The 22,974-nt window shown below is 36.9% G+C and overlaps 1 non-coding gene across 1 annotated transcript; it reads right to left on the bottom strand.

Moving 5' to 3' along the window:
• Positions 1 to 22,231: 22,231 nt before the first annotated feature.
• TRNAC-GCA (transfer RNA cysteine (anticodon GCA)) lies at positions 22,232 to 22,304 on the bottom strand. Its single transcript has one exon. It is a non-coding gene; the product is annotated as a tRNA-Cys (tRNA).
• Positions 22,305 to 22,974: the final 670 nt, after the last annotated feature.

Here is a 22,974-nt window from a genome sequence, read left to right as displayed (position 1 = left end):
GACAACTGACTTATCAGATAAGAAAAAACAGACTTAAGCTGGCAGGAAAAAAATGCCTAGGAACAAACCCATTTTCAGGGCAGTATCCCAGAAATCCACAGGAATTTTCACACTGGTACTCTTGAAAGTACAGATATCTCTGGAGCTAACATTTCCTTGTGTGGTGCATCCAGGCTAGAGGTTTACTCTCTCGAGAGTTTCAACAGGCATCATGTTGAAGAATCAGAAGGAGCTGATGGTAATAACACATGCTGAAAAGCAGAGAAAAGAGTAGAAGCTTGCATCCTTGAGCACAGAAAGGACAGAAATGTTCCCATCCAAAGCCCTGCTACCCTCACAGAGATTCTGGTAGATTTTAGAGTTCTTAACTATCAACTATGGACAAAGAAGCAGGAATCACTAGACAACTGAGGAAATCTTCTAATATGAAAGAATACTAACACGATGAAGGACTAAGGTAGAAACAGACAACATATGGAGTAGAAAAGATTAAAAAAAAATCTATACTCAATATCCTAAATAAAGACATTATATATATATATATATATATTTCAATGGTATTCTATCCATCTACTCTAAAGTCTGTATAAAGTAAAATATTCCAAGGACATGTAAATAAATCTTTGGTAAATATATATATTGATAGTAATGAAATATATATATATATAATGATAGTAATAAATAAATATATATATATATAATGATAGTAATGAAAATAATCAAGATATGTATCAGGATATAAAATAATCAAGATATGTATCAGGATACAAAATAGAAAAAAATAAGTCATATTAGAGAACAAAGCTTCTGAAAATAACAGAGAAGAGATAAGAAAATTAGAGAATCAGTGCTGAAACTTTCTATGTGGTTATTAAAAGGTTCCAAAACAGGGAGTACAGGGAATGCCAGAGAAGATATTTTGATTGTTTCTTGTTTAAAATTACCCACCACTAAGTGGTGGGTGTGGATAAACAAAGAAAAGTCCACACTGATGTAAACTTTAGAACATTAGGATTAAAGCCCTAATGTCATTCAAATTTTAGAAGAAAGCCCTTAAGTCATCTAAGAATAGGGGGAGAAATGACACATTTTATTTCATCACATCAATACCAAAAGTTAGAAACAGTGAAGCACTTTCTTCAAAATTTTGAGTCATCAAATGCCCAATCTTTAATTGGTTATATAGACTAGCAACCCAGTTTACTCATGTACTTATCCTAGTATCCAAGCATTTTTGAGTACTTGTAATGCTTCAGTCATTGAGATAGTGGAGGACAGAGGAGCCTGGTGTGCCTCAATCCATGGGGTTTCAAAGAATCAGACACAACCTAGTGACTGAACAACAATAACAGAATTATCCTCAGTCATTGTTATAGGTACTAAGGAGAAAAATATGTTCTAAAATCCTTTAGTGTAGTTTATGTTTTAATAGTAGGATCAAAATAAATAGGTAAAAATAGAAAATTTTAGACCTTGATAAGCGCTGAGTACAATAAATAAAGTCTTCATTGAAAATGGATTTTTGAATAAACAAAAGAAGTAACCTAGTAATAGAATTTGGATAATTGTATCCAAAGAGTTCTAAAGGAAACAAAAGGCTTGAACTTGAACTGTACATACGATATAGCATATCCAAATTATAGGAAGAAGTTAGTATGCTTTAAGCTATGAGAGAAAAGAAGATCAAGACAAGAGATCAGTAAACTAAGGATAGAACTGGGGTTATATGTCAAATATTGAAGATCATATTAAAGACTTTGGGTAAAGTCTGAGTGAAATGGAAAGCTGGAAAAGAGTTTGAACATTTTAGACTTTAATTTTAACACAAATATGATGCAGGGACAGAATGAAGAACATCAGTTATGAGGGTACTGCAATGGTTCAGGAAGGGGCAAAGGTGGCTTAGACTGAGTTGTGGCAAGAAGAGTGAGGAAACATGGGTGAATCCTGGCTATTTTAGAAGAATGCCAGGTTTTGAAGGTTAAGCTCTTAGAATTTGCTGATGGACTAGATTTAGAGTGTGAAAACAAGAAAGCTGTTAAAAATAATGTCAAGATATTTAATTTGAACAATTGAAATAATAGGCTTGCCCTTTAGTGGAATAGACATGATCACAGTATACACATGTTTGTTGAGCCATCATTATCTCCATTTAGAAAAAGTATATGTGAAATGCCTGGTTATCATTGAAGAGGCTATGTCAAGAAGGTCGTTATAAATGTAGATATGAAAGACAGAAGAGAAGTTCTGATTATACTCATCATAATGTACATGGTAGTTAAAGACAAGAAAAATGCATATGATCGCATAGATAGTGAGCATATAAAAAACGTGTTGTCCTTATTCCAAGAAAAAGGTAAACTCTGCATGACTGCCTAGTATGCTTTGTATCACATTCCATTATCAAAAATATCACTCCATCAGTTTTCCTATCTTCATGTACATGGTACCTGAAGATAAGGGAAGTACATTAAGATTGCCTAGGGTGTAAGCAAGGAGATAAAATAAAGAACCAAGCCTAGAAGCACATTTTTACATTGGTGAGATGAACCAGCTCAAGACTGACCAGCTAAAGAAAATAACCAGAAAGGTAAAAGGAAAATTAGATTAGAAGAATATCACAAAAACCAAGTGAAGAAGGTGTTTCAGAACAAGTGTTAATGGATAGTGTCAAATGCCACTGATTTTCAACAAAAGAAGGCTGAAGTAAGTTCATTGTATTTCACAACAAAAAATCATTGCTGATTTGATAAAGGAAGTTTATCTTGTAATTTTGAAGTGATGGGGCAGAAATCTAACTGTAGTCAGTTTAAGAGAGAATAGGCTGACATAAACAAGATATGATATGTTAAAAAACATACGATGTTTTGTTCCATAGAAGAGAAGAAAAATGAGATAGTAGTTGAAAGAAGAGAGAGATCAGGGCAATTTTTCTTTCTGGGAAAAATAATAGCATGGTTGTATGCTGATGAAAATGACCCAGAAGAGAGATAGAGAGACATCATGATGACGATAAAAATATGGGAAAATTGATAGAGTGATATCTTTATGAACTTGAGATGAAATTGAGTCTAAGACATGCTAGGCAATTATGGAGAGCTTACCTTTGCTTGGAATAAAGACAATGCATCATTAGTAACAGGAGAGATGAAACAGTTTGTCAGCTGAGATTCAAGCTGATAGATGGAAGCTGATAGACTGAAGGTTCCTTCTGATTGTTTCAGTTCTCTTAGTGATGTATGGAGCAAGATTATCATCATCTGAGAGTAAGGTTAGGGCAATTTAAGGAGAAAATAAAGTATAAAATAGATATGAAGGAGAGTCAGAGAGAAGAAGGAAGACTTTTCCAGACATTTGAGAATCAAAAAAATTATTCTTATTTGGCCTATTTTAGCAGAAAATCCCACTGGATATAAGTTTTACTACAATGAAGGAATTAAACAAGGCTGAGCATATGAAGATAAAATACAGGTGAGAGCAGAGGCAGAGGAAATTTCAAGGTATATCTCAGAATATCAGCTCTGCCTATATGTCCAACAACTGGGGAGCTGGGTGAGGCATAGCCCCAGGAAGGAATACAGCCACACACAGACAATGTGTAATTTTTACTTACTTAAGGCATTAAAATATTTCAGTAGTTAATATCACTTCTAGCCGAGTTGAACGAAAAAATACTAATAAACACAAAGAAACCAACCACATTAAATATTATACATATATAAATATATATTCAGTTCAGTTCAGTTCAGTCGCTCAGTCGTGTCCGACTCTTTGCAACCCCATGAGTCCCAGCACGCCAGGCCTCCCTGTTCATGACCATCTCCCGGAGTTCACTCAGACTCATGTCCACCATCTCATCCTCTGTCATCCCCTTCTCCTCCTGCCCCCAATCCATCCTAGCATCAGAATCTTTTCCAATGAGTCACCTCTTCTCATGAGGTGGCCAAAGTATTGGAGTTTCAGCTTTAGCATCATACCTTCCAAAGAAATCCCAGGGTTGATCTCCTGTAGAATGGACTGGTTGGATCTCCTTGCAGTCCAAGGGACTCTCAAGAGTCTTCTCCAACACCACAGTTCAAAAGCATCAATAAATATATATAATCTCACATAAATATATGAGATAGTTTATCAAACAAAAAAATCAGTCAAATAAGGCTCAACTATTAATTATATTTTTATATTCCAAATATAGTAAGCCCTAATTGCTCATCTGTCTCAAAATATCAAAATAATATCAGGAATATTTGAATGGATGTTGAAGGGGTAGGTTTTGAAAAAGTTAAACCACTTATTCCCATGAAGTTAGTAAAAAAATGTGATGTGAATTGAAACAGATATTAATGAACAGTTGTAACATGTGACATATAAATAAAATGTAAAAAAAAAAATGAAAACTAGATAAAAGAGGAATGAATTAAAAGTTCCTCTGAGCAGCAAATTAAAAAGTAGAAGCGGTACAGAAGAGAAAAGTTTTAAATTAGTTGTTAAACTAGACACGCGTGCGTGGTTGGTTGCTTCAGTAGAGTTCAGTTCAGTTGCTTGGTTGTGTCTGACTCTTTGAGACCCAAATGAATCACAGCACGCCAGGCCTCCCTGTCCATCACCAACTCCGAGAGTTCACTCAAACTCACATCCATCGAGTTGGTGATGCCATCCAGCCATCTCATCCTCTGTTGTCTCCTTCTCCTCCTGCCCCCAATCCCTCCCAGCATAAGGGTCTTTTTCAATGAGTCAACTCTTTGCATGAGGTGGCCAAAGTATTGGAATTTCAGCTTCAGCATTAGTCCTTCCATGAACACTCAAGACAGATCTCGTTTAGGATGGACTGGTTGGATCTCCTTGCAGTCCAAGGGACTCTCAAGAGTCTTCTCCATCACCGTTCAAAAGCATCAATTCTTCTGTGCTCAGCTTTCTTCACAGTGCAACTCTCACATCCATACATGACCACTGGAAAAACCATAGCCTTGACTAGATGGACCTTTGTTGGCTAAGTAATGTCTCTACTTTTGAATATGCTATCTAGGTTGGTCATAACTTTCCTTCCAAGGAGTAAGCATCTTTTAATTTCATGGCTGCAATCACCATCTGCAGCGATTTTGGAGCCCCCCAAAATAAAGTCTGACACTGTTTCGACTGTTTCCCCATCTATTTGCCATGAAGTGATGGGACCAGATGCCATGATCTTCGTTTTCTGAATGTTGAGCTTTAAGCCAACTTTTTCACTTTGCTCTTTCACTTTCATCAAGAGGCTCTTTAATTCTTCTTCACTTTCTGCCATAAGGGTGGTGTCATCTGCATATCTGAGGTTATTGATATTTCTCCTGGCAATCTTGATTCTAGATTGTGCTTCTTCCAGCTCAACATTTCTCATAATGTACTCTGCATGTAAGTTAAATAAGCAGGGTGACAATACACAGCCTCGATATCCTCCTTTTCCTATTTGAAACCAGTCTGTTGTTCCATGTCCAGTTCTAACTGTTGCTTCCTGACCTGCATATAAGTTTCTCAAGGGACAGGTCAGGTGGGCTGGTATTCTCATTTCTTTCAGATTTTCCCACAGTTTATTGTGATCCACACAGTCAAAGGCTTTGGCATAGTTAATAAAGCAGAAATAGATGTTTTTCTGGAACTCGTTTGCTTTTTCCATGATCCAGAGGATGTTGGCAATCTGATCTCTGGTTTCTCTGCCTTTTTTAAAACCAGCTTGAACATCTGGAAGTGCATGGTTCATGTATTGCTGAAGCTTGGCTTGAGGATTTTGAACATTACTTCACTAGCATGTGAGATGAGTGCAATTGTGTGGTAGTTAAGCATTCTTTGACATTGCCTTTCTTTGGGAATTGGAATGAAAACTGACCTTTTTTAGTCCTGTGGCCACTGCTGAGTTTTCCAAATTTGCTGGCATATTGAGTGCAGCACTTTCACAGCATCATCTTTCAGGATTTGAAATAGCTCAACTGGAATTCCATCACCTCCACTAGCTTTGTTCATAGTGATTCTTTCTAAGGCCCACTTGACTTCACATTCCAGGATGTCTGGCTCTAGATGAGTGATCACACCATTGTGGTTATCCGGGTCATGAAGCTCTTTTTTGTACAGTTCTTCTGTGAATTCTTACCACCTTTTCTTAATATCTTCTGCTTCTGTTAGGTCCATACCATTTCTGTCCTTTATCAAGCCCATCTTAAATGTTCCCTTGGTATCTCTAATTTTCTTGAAGAGATCTCTAGTCTTTCCCATTCTGTTGTTTTCCTCTATTTCTTTGGATTGATTGCTGAGGAAGGCTTTCTCATCTCTTCTTGCTATTCTTTGGAATTCTCCATTCAGATGCTTATGTCTTTCCTTTTCTCCTTTGCTTTTCACTTCTCTTCTTTTCACAGCTGTTTGTAAGGTCTCCCCAGACAGCCATTTTGCTTTTTGCATTTCTTTTCCATGGGGATTTTCTTGATCCCTGTCTCCTGTACAATGTCATGAATCTCCATCCATAGTTCATCAGGTACTCTGTCTATCAGGTCTAGTCCCTTAAATCTATTTCTCACTTCCACTGTATAATCATAAGGGATTTGATTTAGGTCATATGTGAATGGTCTAGTGGTTTCCCCCACTTTCTTCAATTTAAGTCTGAATTTGGCAATAAGAAGTTCATGATCTGAGCCACAGTCAGCTCCTGGTCTTGTTTTTTGCTGACCACATAGAGTTTCTCCATCTTGGGCTGCAAAAAATATCATCAATCTGATTTTGGTGTTGACCATCTGGTGATGTCCATGTGTAGAGTCTTCTCTTGTGTTGTTAGAAGAGGGTGTTTGCTATGAGCAGTGCGTTCTCTTGACAAATCTCTATTAGCCTTTGCCCTGCTTCATTCCGTACTCTAAGATGAAATTTGAAATTTGCCTTTTACTCCTGTTACTCCTACTTTTGCATTCCAGTCCCCTATAATGAAAAGGACATCTTTTTTGGGTGTTAATTCTAAAAGGTCTTATAAGTCTTCATAGAACCGTTCAACTTCAGCTTCTTCAGCATTATTGGTTGGGGCATAGGCTTGGATTACCATGATATTAAATGGTTTGCTTTGGAAATGAACAGAGATCATTCTGTCGTTTTTGAGATTGCATCCAAGTACTGCATTTTGGACTCTTTTGTTGACCATGATGGCTACTCCTTTTCTTCTAGGAGATTCCTGCCCACAGTAGTAAACATAATGGTCATCTGAATTAAATTAACCCATTCCAGTCCATTTTAGTTCGCTGATTCCTAGAATGTCGACGTTCACTCTTGCCATCTCCTGTTTGACCACTACCCATTTGCCTTGATTCATGGACCTGACATTCCAGTTTCCTATGCAGTATTGCTCTTACAGCATTGGACCTTGCTTCTATCATCAGTCACATCCACAACTGTGTGTTGTTTTTGCTTTGGCTCCATCCCTTCATTCTTTCTGAAGTTATTTCTCCACTGACCTCCAGTAGCATATTGGGCACCTACTGACCCAGGAAGTTCCCCTTTCAGCATCCTATCATTTTGCCTTTTCATACTGTTCATGGGGTTCTCAAGGCAAGAATACTGAAGTGGTTTGACATTCCCTTCTCCAGTGGACCACATTCTGTCAGACTTCTCCACCATGACCAGTCCATCTTGGATGGCCCCACATGGCTTGGCTTAGTTTCATTGAGTTAGACAAGGCTGTGGTCTGTGTGATCAGATTGGCTAGTTTTCTGTGAGTATGGTTTCAGTGTGTCTGCCCTCTGGTGCCCTGTCATAACAACTACCATCTTACTTGGGTTTCTATTACCTTATACCTGGAGTGTCTCTTCAGGGCTGCTCCAGCAAAGCACAGCTGCTGCTCCTTACCTTGGGCGAGGGATATCTCCTCATGGCCACCCCTCCTGACCTTGAACCTGGAGTAGCTCCTCTCAGCCCTCCTGCGCCTGCACAGCCGCTGCACCTTGGATGCGCAGTTGTTCCTCTTGGTTGCTTCAGTAATGTCCAATTCTTTGCAAACCTATGGACGGTAGCCCACCGTGCTTTTCTGTCCATTGGATTCTTCAGGAAAGAATACTGGAGTGGGTTGCCATTCCCTCCTCCAGGATGTTTTCCCCACCCACGGATTGAACCCACATCCCCTGGGTCTCCTGTACTGCATGCAAATTCTTTACTGCCAAGCCACTGGGGAAGCCCTAACTAGGCATAAGTTGATTTAAAAACAGCTATTTAATGATATGAAGTTATTTGCAGTAATTTTAGAAGTCAGAAATCCTACTATCAATGCTCAGTCATAACTCCTCCACTAGGAGCATTCATTAGTCACATTTGGACAAGTTTTAATTTTTCTCTACTTGTTTTAAAATATTACCAGAAGCAATAAATTGTTTGAAAATTGTTTAAAGTGATTATTTCTGTGTCCCATCTATATTTCACCAATGCATCATAGCACTTCTCACTTGAATGCCTGTATTCACCTTTGCCCTTTTATGAATACAAACTATTAATTCATGTGGGATACTTATTTCTGTGCTTGAGCAATCTCAATTCTTAGTTATATCTGGGATGACTATGAGTTTGCATTCTTGATAGCCCCAATTCAGTGTCATATTAAATGAAATATCTTATAAATATTTATCTTACTAAAATAAGTTATTTTTCTTTTACTATGCCTTAATTTGAGTTTGTTGATATAATATTATATTATATACAAAGGCTTTCATTTTTAAGACTCTTAGTTATTTTGTAATCGATACTGATCTTGGTCCATGAATTAAATGTGTTTCCTAACAATTTAAGGACTTTATCAGCATGGTAAGAAAAAAGGTAATATTCTTGCATCATTGTACATGACAAGAACTATTTTATTTACTTCATGTGTTTAGCACATTCTACATAAAAAATTACAAAAGCAAATAAAAGAGTACCTTTCAACACTTCACCTAAACATAGCCATAGTAAAGTGAAAGTCACTCCGTCCTGTCTGACTGTTGCCACCTCATGGAATATACAGTCCATGGAATTCTCCAGGCCAGAATACTGGAGTGGGTAGCCATTCCCTTTTCCAGGGAATCTTTCCAACCCAGGAATCAAATCAGGGTCTCCTGCATTGCAGGTGGATTCTTTACCAACTGAGCTATAATGGCATATAATGCTATATTTTCTCCTAGCCTTACCTATTGTATGTGTATGTGTGTGATAATTATATAATTAACTCCTGTAACATATATTTTTATCCCAATTTATTCATTTAATGCTATCTCCCATGAATTTTTAAAGTTAGTACTGCTACTCAATAATCATATGTGACTGAGGAAATTTAACAATATCACAATGAAGATGTATATATGGATTTATTTAAATTTTACTATGCTATTGGATATATAAATAGTTTTTAAAATTTTTAATTTAAAATAACCATTGTAAAAAATATTACATAAACCTTCAGTTATGTCAGCATATATGACATTGAAACCATACCCCATAAGGTTAAAAAAAAAATCCTGAAACCACACTTCAGATGTTAAGAGAAACAGATGATTAACAGAAATTCTCAAGCTTGTCTTACAGAACAACAGATAAGAGAACAGCTAGTTAAAACCACTCCCTTGTAGCACAGCAAAACGGTTGAAACTGGGTGGAACTAACGTGATTTAATTTTTAAAGAGAGTTGGACCATAAAAAAAGCTATGGGCCGAAGAACTGATGCTTTCAAACTGTGGTGTTGGAGAAGACTCTCAAGAATCTCTTGGACTGCAAGGAGATCAAGCCAGTCAATCTTAAAGGAAATCAAGCCTGCATATTCACTGGAAGGACTGATGCTGAAGCTGAAGCTCCAATAATTTGGTCAACTGATGTGAAAAGCTGATTCATTTAAAAAGACGCTGATGCTGGGAAAGATAGAAGGCAAAAGAGGGCAGCTGAGGATGAGGTGGTTAGATAGTATCACCAAGTCAATGAACATGAACTTGAGCAAACTCTGGGAGATGGGAAGCCTGGCGTACAGCAGTCCATGGGGTCCCAAAGAGTCAGACACTCCTTAGCAACCAAACAACAACGATGTGGTTAACTGGAGTTGTGCAGAATAGACTTGCTTGTCTGAAAGATGACCTTTTGTCATTTGAAGCCAAAACTTTACCCTCAGATCATACTCATGCCACCGTTTTCTAAACATGTATCCATGAAGAAGCATTTTACCTTCCACCACAGTTCCAGTCACACTATACTCTTCACTTGTAAGTTTCCAGAGTACCTCACCTTCAAGGAGATGAGTTTGAGACTTATTCTCACTCTACTCTGTTGGTTGCCTTGTAAATAAACCCTTCCTGTGCTACAAACCTCAGTGTTTCTGTGTTTGGCTTGCTACTTGTCAGCAAGGCAACCTGGTTTGGTAACACAATCTTTAATAGTTCTCAATAGAAACTACCTAACTTACCTTTTAAATGTTGCAGCAATTGATATCTTTTTCTGAAATATAAGACAGTGTTTTCCTGGTTATCCCTGAATTTTTTCATTTAAAAAAATGGCCAAAATTTGATAGGTGAATAATCTCAATTTTTTTCACATTTCACATTTTGCTTCTTTTTTGTTAATATTAATGTTAACATTGCTCTTATACTTACTTGATATATGATTTTTTGTTTTTCTCAGCAATGATGCAATTTCTTTTTTCAGTTAGTATGAAATCTTTATTAATAGAAGCAATAACACAATTTAAAATACCTGCTGCACACATTTTCCTCAATTAATTGTTTAGAGACTTGAAGTAAAAATGAATTAGGAAATGCTCTGTGCAGTATCATCTGCATTTCTGACCAGCTTAAAGGCATTAAGATCTTGGTAAAATATAAATCGTGTAATAGCATAGCTTTTGTGAAATGTCACGTCTATATTTTCAACAACTAAAAGCCTTGCCTTTATGCATTCATATACATGCATTTGTGAGAGATACATATAGTCTTGGGCTTCCCAGGTGGTGTTAGTGGTAAAGAACCAAGCTGCCAATGCAGGAGACGCAAGAAAGGAGGGTTCAATACCTGGGCCAGTAAGATGCCCTGGAAGCAGGCACAGAAACCCAATCTAGTATTCTTTTTTTTTTTTTTTTTTTTTTGAGAGGAGAATAAAGTTTATTAGAGTAGGAGACATGTAAGAACAGTGGGCCCGCTCAAGGAAGAATGGATGTTGAACAGGGAGTCCTTAGTCCACTTTTTTTTTTATTAGTCCACATTTATAGCCAGGGTACAAGGAGTGGGATAGGAGTCTTGCAGGTCATTTGCTGATTGGATGAGGCACATATACTGGGTGTGGGGAAGAGTAAGGCAAATAACTTCTCCCTATGGGGCAGGAGGGGAGACAGGTTATTCTGCTCAGGAGGATGTGAAATCAATTAATAGTTACAACATGGGGGAGGGAAGAACCATAAGGGTCTGGTTTTTCCGTTCCTGCATTCCAAGACCGTCCTTGGTTTTATCTGCTCTTTTCTCTTTGGGTCACCACAATCCTCTTTCCCTACATCACTGAATTTTCCCCCACTCCTTAATTGTTCCCATCACCTACACACACACACACACAAAAGGCCCTCCTGTGCCTCCAACCCCTTTCAGTTCTCATCCCATATCTCAAATCCTTTGCTAGAGTTGCTTCCACTTTCTCTCCTCTCTCTCTCTCTCTCTCTTTTTTTTTTTAATTTTTACTTTATTTTACTTTACAATACTGTATTGGTTTTGCCATACATTGACATAAATCCACCACGGGTGTATACAAGCTCCCAATCCTGAATCCCCCTCCCACCTCCCACCCCATATCATCTCTCTGGATCATCCCCATGCACCAGCCCCAAGCATCCTGTATCCTGTATCGAACATAGACTGGCACTTTGTTTCTTACATGATAGTATACATGTTTCAATGCCATTCTCCCAAATCATCCCACCCTCTCCCTCTTCCTCTCTCTCAGAGTCCAAAAGTCCGCTCTACACATCTGTGTCTCTTTTGCTGTCTCGCATACAGGGTCATCTTTACCATCTTTCTAAATTCCATATATATGTGTCTGTATACTGTATTGGTGTTTTCCTTTCTGGCTTACTTCACTCTGTATAATCGGCTCCAGTTTCATCCATCTCATCAGAACTGATTCAAATGCATTCTTTTTAATGGCTGAGTAATACTCCATTGTGTATATGTACCACAGCTTTCTTATCCATTCATCTGCTGATGGACATCTAGGTTGTTTCCATGTCCTGGCTATTATAAACAGTGCTGCAATGAACATTGGGGTACATGTGTCTCTTTCAATTCTGGTTTCCTCGGTGTGTATGCCCAGCAGTACGATTGCTGGGTCATAAGGCAGCTCTATTTGCAATTTTTTAAGGAATCTCCACACTGTTCTCCATAGTGGCTGTACTAGTTTGCATTCCCACCAACAGTGCAAGAGGGTTCCCTTTTCTCCACACCCTCTCCAGCATTTATTGCTTGTAGACTTTTGGATTGTAGCCATTCTGACTGGTGTGAAATGGTACCTCATTGTAGTCTTGATTTGCATTTCTCTGATAATGAGTGATGTTGAGCATCTTTTCATGTGTTTGTTAGCCATCCGTATGTCTTCTTTGAAGAAATGCCTATTTAGTTCTTTGGCCCATTTTTTGATTGGGTCGTTTATTTTTCTGGAGTTGAGCTGCATAAGTAGCTTGTATATTTTTGAGATTAGTTGTTTGTCAGTTGCTTCATTTGCTATTGTTTTCTCCCATTTAGAAGGCTGTCTTTTCACCTTACTTATAGTTTCCTTTGTTGTGCAGAAGCTTTTAATTTTAATTAGATCCCTTTTGTTTATTTTTGCTTTTATTTCCAGTATTCTGGGGGGTGGATCATAGAGGATCCTGCTGTGGTTTATGTCAGAGAGTGTTTTGCCTATGTTCTCCTCTAGGAGTTTTATAGTTTCTGGTCTTACGTTTAGATCTTTAATCCATTTGGAGTTTATTTTTGTGTGCAGTGTTAGAAAGTGATCTAGTTTCATTCTTTTACAAGTGGTTGACCAGTTTTCCCAGCACCACTTGTTAAAGAGATTGTCTTTACTCCATTGTATATTCTTGTCTCCTTTGTCAAAGATAATGTGTCCATAGGTGTGTGGATTTATCTCTGGGCTTTCTATTTTGTTCCATTGATCTATATTTCTGTCTTTGTGCCAGTACCATACTGTCTTGATGACTGTGGCTTTGTAGTAGAGCCTGAAGTCAGGCAAGTTGATTCCTCCAGTTCCATTCTTCTTTCTCAAGATTGCTTTGGCTATTCGAGGTTTTTTGTATTTCCATACAAATCTTGAAACTATTTGTTCTAGTTCTGTGAAAAATACCGCTGGTAGCTTGATAGGGAGTGCATTGAATCTGTAAATTGCTTTGGATAGTATACTCATTTTCACTATATTGATTCTTCCAATCCATGACCATGGTATATTTCTCCATCTATTAGTGTCCTCTTTGATTTCTTTCATCAGTGTTTTATAGTTTTCGATATATAGGTCTTTAGTTTCTTTAGGTAGGTATATCCCTTAGTATTTTATTCTTTTCGTTGCAATGGTGAATGGAATTGTTTCCTTAATTTCTTTTTCTACTTTCTCATTATTAGTGTATAGGAATGCAAGGGATTTCTGAGTGTTGATTTTATATCCTGCAACTTTACTATATTCATTGATTAGCTCTAGTAATTTTCTGGTGGAGTCTGTAGGGTTTTCTATGTAGAGGATCATGTCATCTGCAAACAGTGAGAGTTTTACTTCTTCTTTTCCAATTTGCATTCCGTTTATTTCTTTTTCTGCTCTGATTGCTGTGGCCAAAACTTCCAGAACTATGTTGAATAGTAGCGGTGAAAGTGGGCACCCTTGTCTTGTTCCTGACTTTAGGGGAAATGCTTTCAATTTTTCACCATTGAGGATAATGTTTGCTATGGGTTTGTCATATATAGCTTTTATTATGTTTAGGTATGTTCCTTCTATTCCTGCTTTCTGGAGAGTTCTTATCATAAATGGATGTTGAATTTTGTCAAAGGCCTTCTCTGCATCTATTGATATAATCATATGGCTTTTATTTTTCAATTTGTTACTGTGGTGAATTACATTGATTGATTTGAGGATATTGAAGAATCCTTGCATCCCTGGGATAAAGCCCACTTGGTCTTGGTGTATGAGCTTTTTAATGTGTTGTTGGATTGCGATTGCTAGAATTTTGTTGAGAATTTTTGCATCTATGTTCATCAGTGATATTGGCCTGTAGTTTTCTTTTTTTTGGCATCTTTGTCAGGTTTTGGTATTAGGGTGGTGGTGGCCTCATAGAATGAGTTTGGAAGTTTACCTTCCTCTTCAATTTTCTGGAAGAGTTTGAGTAGGATGGGTGTTAGCTCTTCTCGAAATTTTTGGTAGAATTCAGCTGTGAAGCCGTCTGGTCCTGGGCTTTTGTTTGCTGGAAGATTTCTGATTACAGTTTCAATTTCCATGCTTGTGATGGGTCTGTTAAGATTTTCTATTTCTTCCTCGTTCAGTTTTGGAAAGTTGTACTTTTCTAAGAATTTGTCCATTTCTTCCACGTTGTCCATTATATTGGCATATAATGGCTGATAGTAGTCTCTTATGATCCTTTGTATTTCTGTGTTGTCTGTTGTGATCTCTCCATTTTCATTTCTAATTCTATTGATTGGATTTTTCTCTCTTTGTTTCTTGATGAGTCTGGCTAATGGTTTGTCAATTTTATTTATCCTTTCAAAGAACCAGCTTTTGGCCTTGTTGATTTTTGCTGTGGTCTCTTTTGTTTCTTTAGCATTTATTTCTGCCCTAATTTTTAAGATTTCTCTCCTTCTACTAACTCTGTGGTTCTCCATTTCCTCCTTTTCTAGTTGCTTTAGGTGTAGAGTTAGGTTATTTATTTCACTTTTTTCTTGTTTCTTGAGGTATGCCTGTATTGCTATGAACTTTCCTCTAAGCAGTGCTTTTATAGTGTCCCACAGGTTTTGGGTGGTTGTGTTTTCATTTTCATTCGTTTCCATGCATAATTTGATTTCTTTTTTGATTTCTTCTGTGATTTGTTGGTTATTCAGAAGTGTGTTGTTCAGCGTCCATATGTTGGGATTTTTAATAGTTTTTCTCCTGTAATTGAGATCTAATCTTAGAGCATTATGGTCAGAAAAGATGCTTGGAATGATTTCAATTTTTTTTAATTTATCAGAGTTAGATTTATGGCCCAGGATGTATTTTATCTTGGACAAGATTCCGTAAGCACTTGAGAAAAATGTGAAATTCATTGTTTTGGGGTGAAATGTCCTATAGATATCAATTAGGTCTAACTGGTCTATTGTGTCATTTAAAGTTTGCATTTCTTTGTTAATTTTCTGTTTAGTTGATCTGTCCATAGGTGTGAGTGGGGTATTAAAGTCTCCCACTATTATTGTGGTATTGTTAATTTCCCCTTTCATGCTTGTTAGCATTTGTCTTACATATTGCGGTGCTCCTATATTGGGTGCATATATATTTATAATTGTTATATCTTCTTCTTGGATTGTTCCTTTGATCATTATTTAGTGGCCTTCTTTGTCTCTTTTCACAGCCTTTGTTTTAAAGTCTATTTTATCGGATATGAGTATTGCTACTCCTGCTTTCTTTTGGTCTCTATTTGCGTGGAATATCTTTTTCCAGCCCTTCACTTTCAGTCTGTATGTGTCCCTTGTTTTGAGGTGGGTCTCCTGTAGGCAGCATATAGAGGGGTCCTGTTTTTGTATCCATTCAGCCAGTGTTTGCCTTTTTGTTGGGGCATTCAACCCATTTACGTTTAAGGTAATTATTGATAAGTGTGATCCCGTTGCCATTTACTTTATTGTTTTGGGTTCGGGTTTATACGCCCTTTTTGTGTTTCCTGTCTAGAGAATATCCTTTAGCATTTGTTGGAGAGCTGGTTTGGTGGTGCTGAATTCTCTCAGCTTTTGCTTGTCTGTAAAGCTTTTGATTTCTCCTTCATATTTGAATGAGATCCTTGCTGGGTACAGTAATCTTGGCTGTAGGTTATTTTCTTTCATCGCTTTAAGTATGTCTTGCCATTCCCTCCTGGCCTGAAGCGTTTCTATTAAAAGATCTGCAGTTATCCTTATGGGAATCCCCTTGTGTGTTATTTGTTGTTTTTCCCTTGCTGCTTTTAATATTTGTTCTTTGTGTTTGGTCTTTGTTAATTTGATTAATATATGTCTTGGGGTGTTTTGCCTTGGGTTTATCCTGTTTGGAACTCTCTGCATTTCTTGGACTTGGGTGATTATTTCCTTCCCCATTTTAGGGAAGTTTTCAACTATTATCTCCTCAAGAATTTTCTCATGGTCTTTCTTTTTGTCTTGTTCTTCTGGGACTCCTATAATTCGAATGTTGGAGCATTTCATATTGTCCTGGAGGTCTCTGAGGTTGTCCTCATTTCTTTTAATTTGTTTTTCTTTTTTCCTCTCTGATTCATTTATTTCTACCATTCTATCTTCTATTTCACTAATCCTATCTTCTGCCTCCGATATTCTACTATTTGTTGCCTCCAGAGTGATTCTGATCTCATTTATTGCATTATTCATTATATATTGACTCTTTTTTATTTCTTCTAGGTCCTTGCTAAACCTTTCTTGCATCTTCTCAATCCTTGTCTCCAGGCTATGTATGTGTGATTCCATTTTGATTTCAAGATTTTGGATCATTTTCACTATGAATATTTGGAATTCTTTCTCAGGTAGATTCCCTATCTCCTCTTTGGTTTGGTTTGGTAAGCATTTCTCCTGTTCCTTTACCTGCTGGGTATTCCTCTGTCTCTTCATCTTGGTTATATCGCTGCGTTTGGGGTGGCCTTTCTATATTCTGGGAATTTGTGGAGTTCTTTTTATTATGGAGTTTCCTCTCTGTGGGTGGGGTTGTATCAGTGGCTTGTCAAGGTTTCTTGGTTAGGGAGGCTTGTGTTGGAGTTCTGGTGGGTGGAGCTGGATTTCTTCTCTCTGGAGTGCTATGAATTGTCCAGTAATGGGTTGTGAGATGTCAATGGTTTTGGAGTAGTTTTGAGCTGCCTGTATAATGAAAATCAGGGGTGTGTTCCTGCATTGCTGGAGAATTTGCATGGTATGTCTTGCTCTGGAACTTGTTGGCCCTTGGGTGGTGCTTGGTTTCAGTGTAGGTATGGAGGCGTTTGATGAGCTCCTATTGATTAATGTTCCCTGGATTCAGGATTTCTCTGATGTTCTTAGGATTTGGACTTAAGCCTCCTGTTTCTGGTTTTCAGTTTTATTTCCAGTCTAGTATTCTTACCTGGAAAATCTCATGGACAGAGTAACCTGGCAGGTGACAGTCCATGGGGTCACAAAGAGTCAGATACAACTGAAGTGACTTAGTACTTATGCACACATATGTTGTCTCACATACATGATCATGATTTTGGAAGTATTTAAACAATTCTACTTAACTTGATAAACTAGCAGAACTTTAGTATAATAGATGGCATTGCAATTTGAAAGCCTCTCATGAAGAGAAAGATGCATATACATGCTCAGTCATGTCTGACTCTCTGCAACCCCATGGATTGTAGCCTGTAGCCTACTAGATTCCTCTGTCCATGGAATTTCCCTAGCTGGAAAAGTGGACTTGGTTACCATTTCCTACTCCAAGGGATCTTCCCTTCCCAGGGTTTGAACCTATATCTCTTACATCACCTGCATTGGCAAGCAGATTCTTTACCACTGATGCCACCTGGAAAGTCATGAAAAGAACATATAATATTGTAAAAATAATTCATGCAGAAAATCCAACATATCTAAACTAGATTATTATATATCTTCAATTGTAGCACTAATACTTTAAGTTCAAAGAGATAAACTTATACTATATCAGATAACTAAAATTTTGCCTATCAGTTTTTATACCTTGTGACTTTTTATAAATATTTCATACAGAAGATATCCTTAAAATAATTTTAATCTTAGTGTAACTCAGCATACTAAAATGCAAAGTAAGAGAGATATTTTTAGGAAGTTTATTATTAGAAGAGATATTTTGATAAATTTTCCTTCTCTGAAAAATATCTAACTAGATCCATTAGTCACGGAAAATTCTAGCATCTAATTAAATATAAGAAGTTAGTAATAGACTTAAAAGGATGAGGGCATCAGATGGATACAGAAAATAGCTTCCTCATTTCAGTCAACTCTAGACTTGTGCTTCTGGGTGAAAATAGAGAAAACTTCTTTAGCAATCTTTCTCTAAAAACACTGATAGATTTTAAAACATTATTTTACAGTGTGCTTGCTCTTTTAGTGGAGTAAGATGGGTTGCAGAATATCCACACCCTACAATATGGTAATGGTCAATCTTTGAAGACTTGGAAGCTAGGGATCATAATTCACTTTGGTGACAGGGGCAATGTGAAGAGTCCTGTGGTCACTCAGACCTAAAATCTGGGTCTCCATTAGGCCGTGTTCTCAAAGGGAGGGGATTTTTGAAAGTCCTGCAGAATTGCAGAAAAAAAGACTGGTATGTTTAAATTTGTACTCTGTATGGGGCAGAACATATGAGAACATGTGCTAATGTTCTGGAGAATAACCAGACATCATCATTTAAGGATGGAACCCAAAATTTATATTTTCTGTGTTGCCTGAGAAATTCCAATTAAAAAAATTAAAGTCTGGATCACACAGAGCCCAGGCATAAGTAACCTAAAACCAAAAACCCTCTAACAGAATTTGCTTTCATATAACATGTATCAAATTATTTTTAAAAGAATGTTAACAAGGAAAATAATGTGCTAAATCACTTCAGTCATGTGATCCAACCAGGGATCCAACCAGGGTCTCCTGCACTGTAGACAGGCTCTTTACCATCTGAGCCACCGGGAAATCAGTGGTAAAGAACCCGCCTGCAAATGCATGAGATATATGAGAGGCGGGTTCCACCCCTGGGTTGGGAGGATCTCCTGGAGAAGGGCATAGCAACCCACTCTAGTATTCTTGCTTGGAGAATCCCACGGACAGAGGAGCCTGGCGGGCTACAGTCCATGGGGTTACACAGAGTCAAGTCGGACAGGACTGAGTGACTTCACTTTCACTTTTCTTTACCACTAGTGCCACCTGGGAAGCCCTGTAAGGAAAATAATATTCTCCATTAAGAGTTACTAAATGCTTAAGAAAAAAATATCCAACGTGAATCATACCTCTTTCTTGTCAGCAAAGATTTTATTAGATGAGACCTTGGGAAAGCAGTGGTTGATACAATTGGGGAAGGATGGCAGGTGGACAGTAAAAACCACTGGGAGATTCATTAAGCAACAAACTGCATCAAATATTGCAGTGACAGGGAAGGGTACGATTGGTTGGTAGGACTGAGGACTGAGCATGAGATGGAGCAACAGAGCCACAGTGAAGGAAGTTTACATGAAGTTCAGGTGTCAGCTAGTCAAGCCAGTCCAAAATTAATGTCAAGCAAAAAGGTATATCAGCCCTGTCAATGGAGTTTGAAATTTTGACAAAATAAGAGATTACCAAAATTGACTAATAAAGAACCAAAAAGTATTGATACTATAAATGAACAGCATAGCGAATTATTAAAAGTGAAATAGACACTGCTGAGGAGAATATTAAGTAGAAGATAGATCATTAAAAAAAAAAAAAGAAAGAAACAAAAATAGTTATTTAGCAGAATAAAGGCCAAGGTGGGTAAAGTGAAAATGTTAACATGCGTTTAGCTGGCATTCCAGAGATAGTATCTGAGATATTTCCTCAAATGGTAAACAAGATGCATCTTCATATTCAGAAAGAACAAACAAACAAACAAAAAAAACAGGCAGAATCCATAAAAATAAGTCAACTCCTAGACATATTTATGTAAATCTGTTGAACACCTAACACCTATATGATTAGGAAATCATATAAGCCCTCAGAAAGAAAGAACAAATAAGAGTGAAATATCAATTAAATTAAAAAGTAACATTACTTTTTTTTAAAAAATGAGGAAGCCAGAAGACATTTCGTACAAATCTGTACAGATAAAATCGCTTTCAACCTACAGCTTAATACTCAAATAAAAAATAAGGGTAAAAGTAAGATATTTTGAAATTAATACAAGCTGACTTTGCTACCAAAAGCTACATATTAAAAGAAAGCATAAAGTTATGATTTGCAGAGAAGGAATATAATTTCAAATGAAGTTCTGTGATGTAATAAATACACAAAGAAAATTACACTAATAGGTATATCTGTTTAATACATAAAACATTACAGCAAATATCTAAATAAGATTAAAATGAATTAGCCCTAATATGCTGAACACTTTATGAAATACATATTTAATAAAATGCTAATTGTAAGACAAATTTAGCATCAAGTTAGACTTTTAAGCACAAACTTATCCAAATTTCTGGAAGGATCATTAACAGGGTAGAAACATAAGTTCCAAATTAATCAAAAGATGACAGGAAAAGTAAAATAAATAATGTCAAAAATGAGCTATAAAAGTAGCCTAGAGTCTTCCATCCAAAGCCAATGATTCATTGAACAAAAAAGATGCTGTTTTTTTTTTAAATTGAAATATATTTGACGTATAACAGTGTGTAAATTTAAGCTGTACAACATATTAATTTGATACATTTTTATATTGTAATATAATTGTCATAGCAATAATTAGGATATCTAGCATGTAACACAGTTATTATTTATTTTTAGTGTTGGAAAGTTCTAGACTTTTAGAAAATTTGATTATTGTAATACGGTGCTGTTATCCATACTTGCTATTCTGTGCGTGAGATCTGTAACTTGTTGTACTACTTTTTGCAAGTTTTTTCCCTTGAACAGCAGCCAGCCTGTCCCTCTACCTCCCTGTCCCCTTGTACCACTTACATGTGGAATCTAAAAAACTAAATCTTTAAAGACACTGAGAAAATATTTTGCCAAGTATTTTCTAAGTCATGAAGAAACAAAAACCTTGCTGTTAGGAATTCTTTTCAGTTCTGTGTGTGCTCAGACATTATTATAAAGTCGTCTTTTATCCTATGCCATCATAATCACAGCGACCTTATAGAAGGTCATTGTTCTCTGAAATTGTTTATGTTGAAGAGGAGAACATTATAGCTTCTCGATTCTCTCTTGAAAACAGGCAGATGCTGATGCCTTTTTTTTCTCAGTGCCTGCCCTTTTTAGTTTCAGTTTAAGAATAAGATTAGCTCCCCTTAAAGTTTGTTATTTGCGTCTACCATGAAAAAAGACACATAGAGCAATGTGGGCAAACAGAAACCACAAAACATAATCACAGAGTTGTAAATCAATATAAACGTAGCCAATTCTTGAAAGATGATATCAGTTGAATTCAAAACCAAAGTTATATCTTTTCTATAGCACAGCTACTTACATTATAAGAACATATAGAGCTGAACAGTAAAAAAACAAAGAAAATAGTTATATGATGAAAATACTGATACAAACCAAAGAGAAGTTGATACATGTAATTTAATAATAAATAATCTTTTAAATGACATTACTGGAGATAGTCACTATTTCCCTATTAAAACTTTCAATTGAGCAGGAAGATATAGAAATAGCAAACTTACAGGGCAATTAATAGGGATAACAACTGAAAGCAGGTTTCTGTCATAACAAAAGCCTAAAATAAGAAGAGTTGGCAGTAGGAGGCAAAATTTTTGGTAAAACTCTCACTCGTAGTAACTGAAAATGTGTATTACCTATCTGCTTAACCAGAAGCTCTGGGGGAAGTGGTTAGAAAACTGAAACCTAATGTTGTGTATTGACTGTTTTTGACCAGTTACACAGATGGACTCAGGAAAGAACTGGCCAGTTTTCCATTAGAAACAAAATGAAATAGATCTTTTCTAACGCCATTTTCAGAGGCTGTAATTTTGCTTGGAGAAAATGAGTGGGGCTTCCTAGGTAGCACCGGTGGTAAAGAACCCACTTGCCAATGCGGGAGACATGAGACATAGCTTTGATCCCTGCGTCCGGAAGATACCCTGGAGGAGGAACTGGCAACCCACAGCAGTATTATTGCCTGGAAAATTCCACGGACAGAGGATCCTGGTGGGCTGCAGTCCATAGGGTCACAAGGAGTCTGACGTGACTGAAGTGACTTAAATGAAGTGAAGTCGCTCAGTCATGTCCGACTCTTAGTGACCCCATGGACTGTAGCCTACCATGCTCCTCAGTCCATGGTATTTTCCAGGCAAGAGTCCTGGAGTGGGTTGCCATTTTCTCCTCCAGGGGATCTTCCCGACCCAGGGATCGAACCCGGGTCTCCTGCATTGCAGGCAGACGCTTTACCGACTGAGCTATCAGGGAAGCAAAGAATGCAAATGATTTAGGGGTTCATTTAAATCATTTAGAGGAGCTAGTGCTGGACAAAATCTTTTATGTTCTATAAACCCTTTGATCTCTGAAAAACACAAAGGCTAAAGCTATTAAATGATTCCCCTGCTCTGACTAAATCTGAAAATCCTTTCAACTAAAGCTAGTCTGTATAAGGAATTGGGATGATTTCAAATTTCTGTATTTTTGACAGACAAATGCAAGATAGGTTTAGGTCAGGTTTAAATACTTGTCATTTAGTATTTTTGAGCTTTAACCTGCAACGGTTAAAGGTTTTGGTTTTGGATATTTACTTTTACTCCAGGAAATTTATTAATATAGCATGACTATGTGAATAACTTTTTTTTTTTTTTTTAGTTCAGTACTTCTCATAATGACATTTGATTTCATTGAGGAACTTATAATAGGCCATATTGGACATTTTTCAGATAATTTGAGAAACTCAATCTTGAATAATGTGTGAATTTTGGAGTAGATTTAATTAATTAAATTAATCAGAGGTCACACCTCTGATCCATTAGAGAGATTTCTAGTTATAAAATCTATACTCTTGTTCTAAAATGTGTGTATTCTATCACAAGTTTCTGTTTTCCTCCTTTGTTCATTATGCCATTCATTTTCCCAGCTAATATTAATGTAAAGT

This window comes from Budorcas taxicolor, chromosome 12 (genome assembly GCF_023091745.1).
Source record: "Budorcas taxicolor isolate Tak-1 chromosome 12, Takin1.1, whole genome shotgun sequence".
In the NCBI taxonomy this organism is placed as follows: domain Eukaryota; kingdom Metazoa; phylum Chordata; class Mammalia; order Artiodactyla; family Bovidae; genus Budorcas; species Budorcas taxicolor.
Note: the sequence above shows the minus strand (reverse complement) of the source record. Positions and strands in the feature narration are given on the sequence as shown.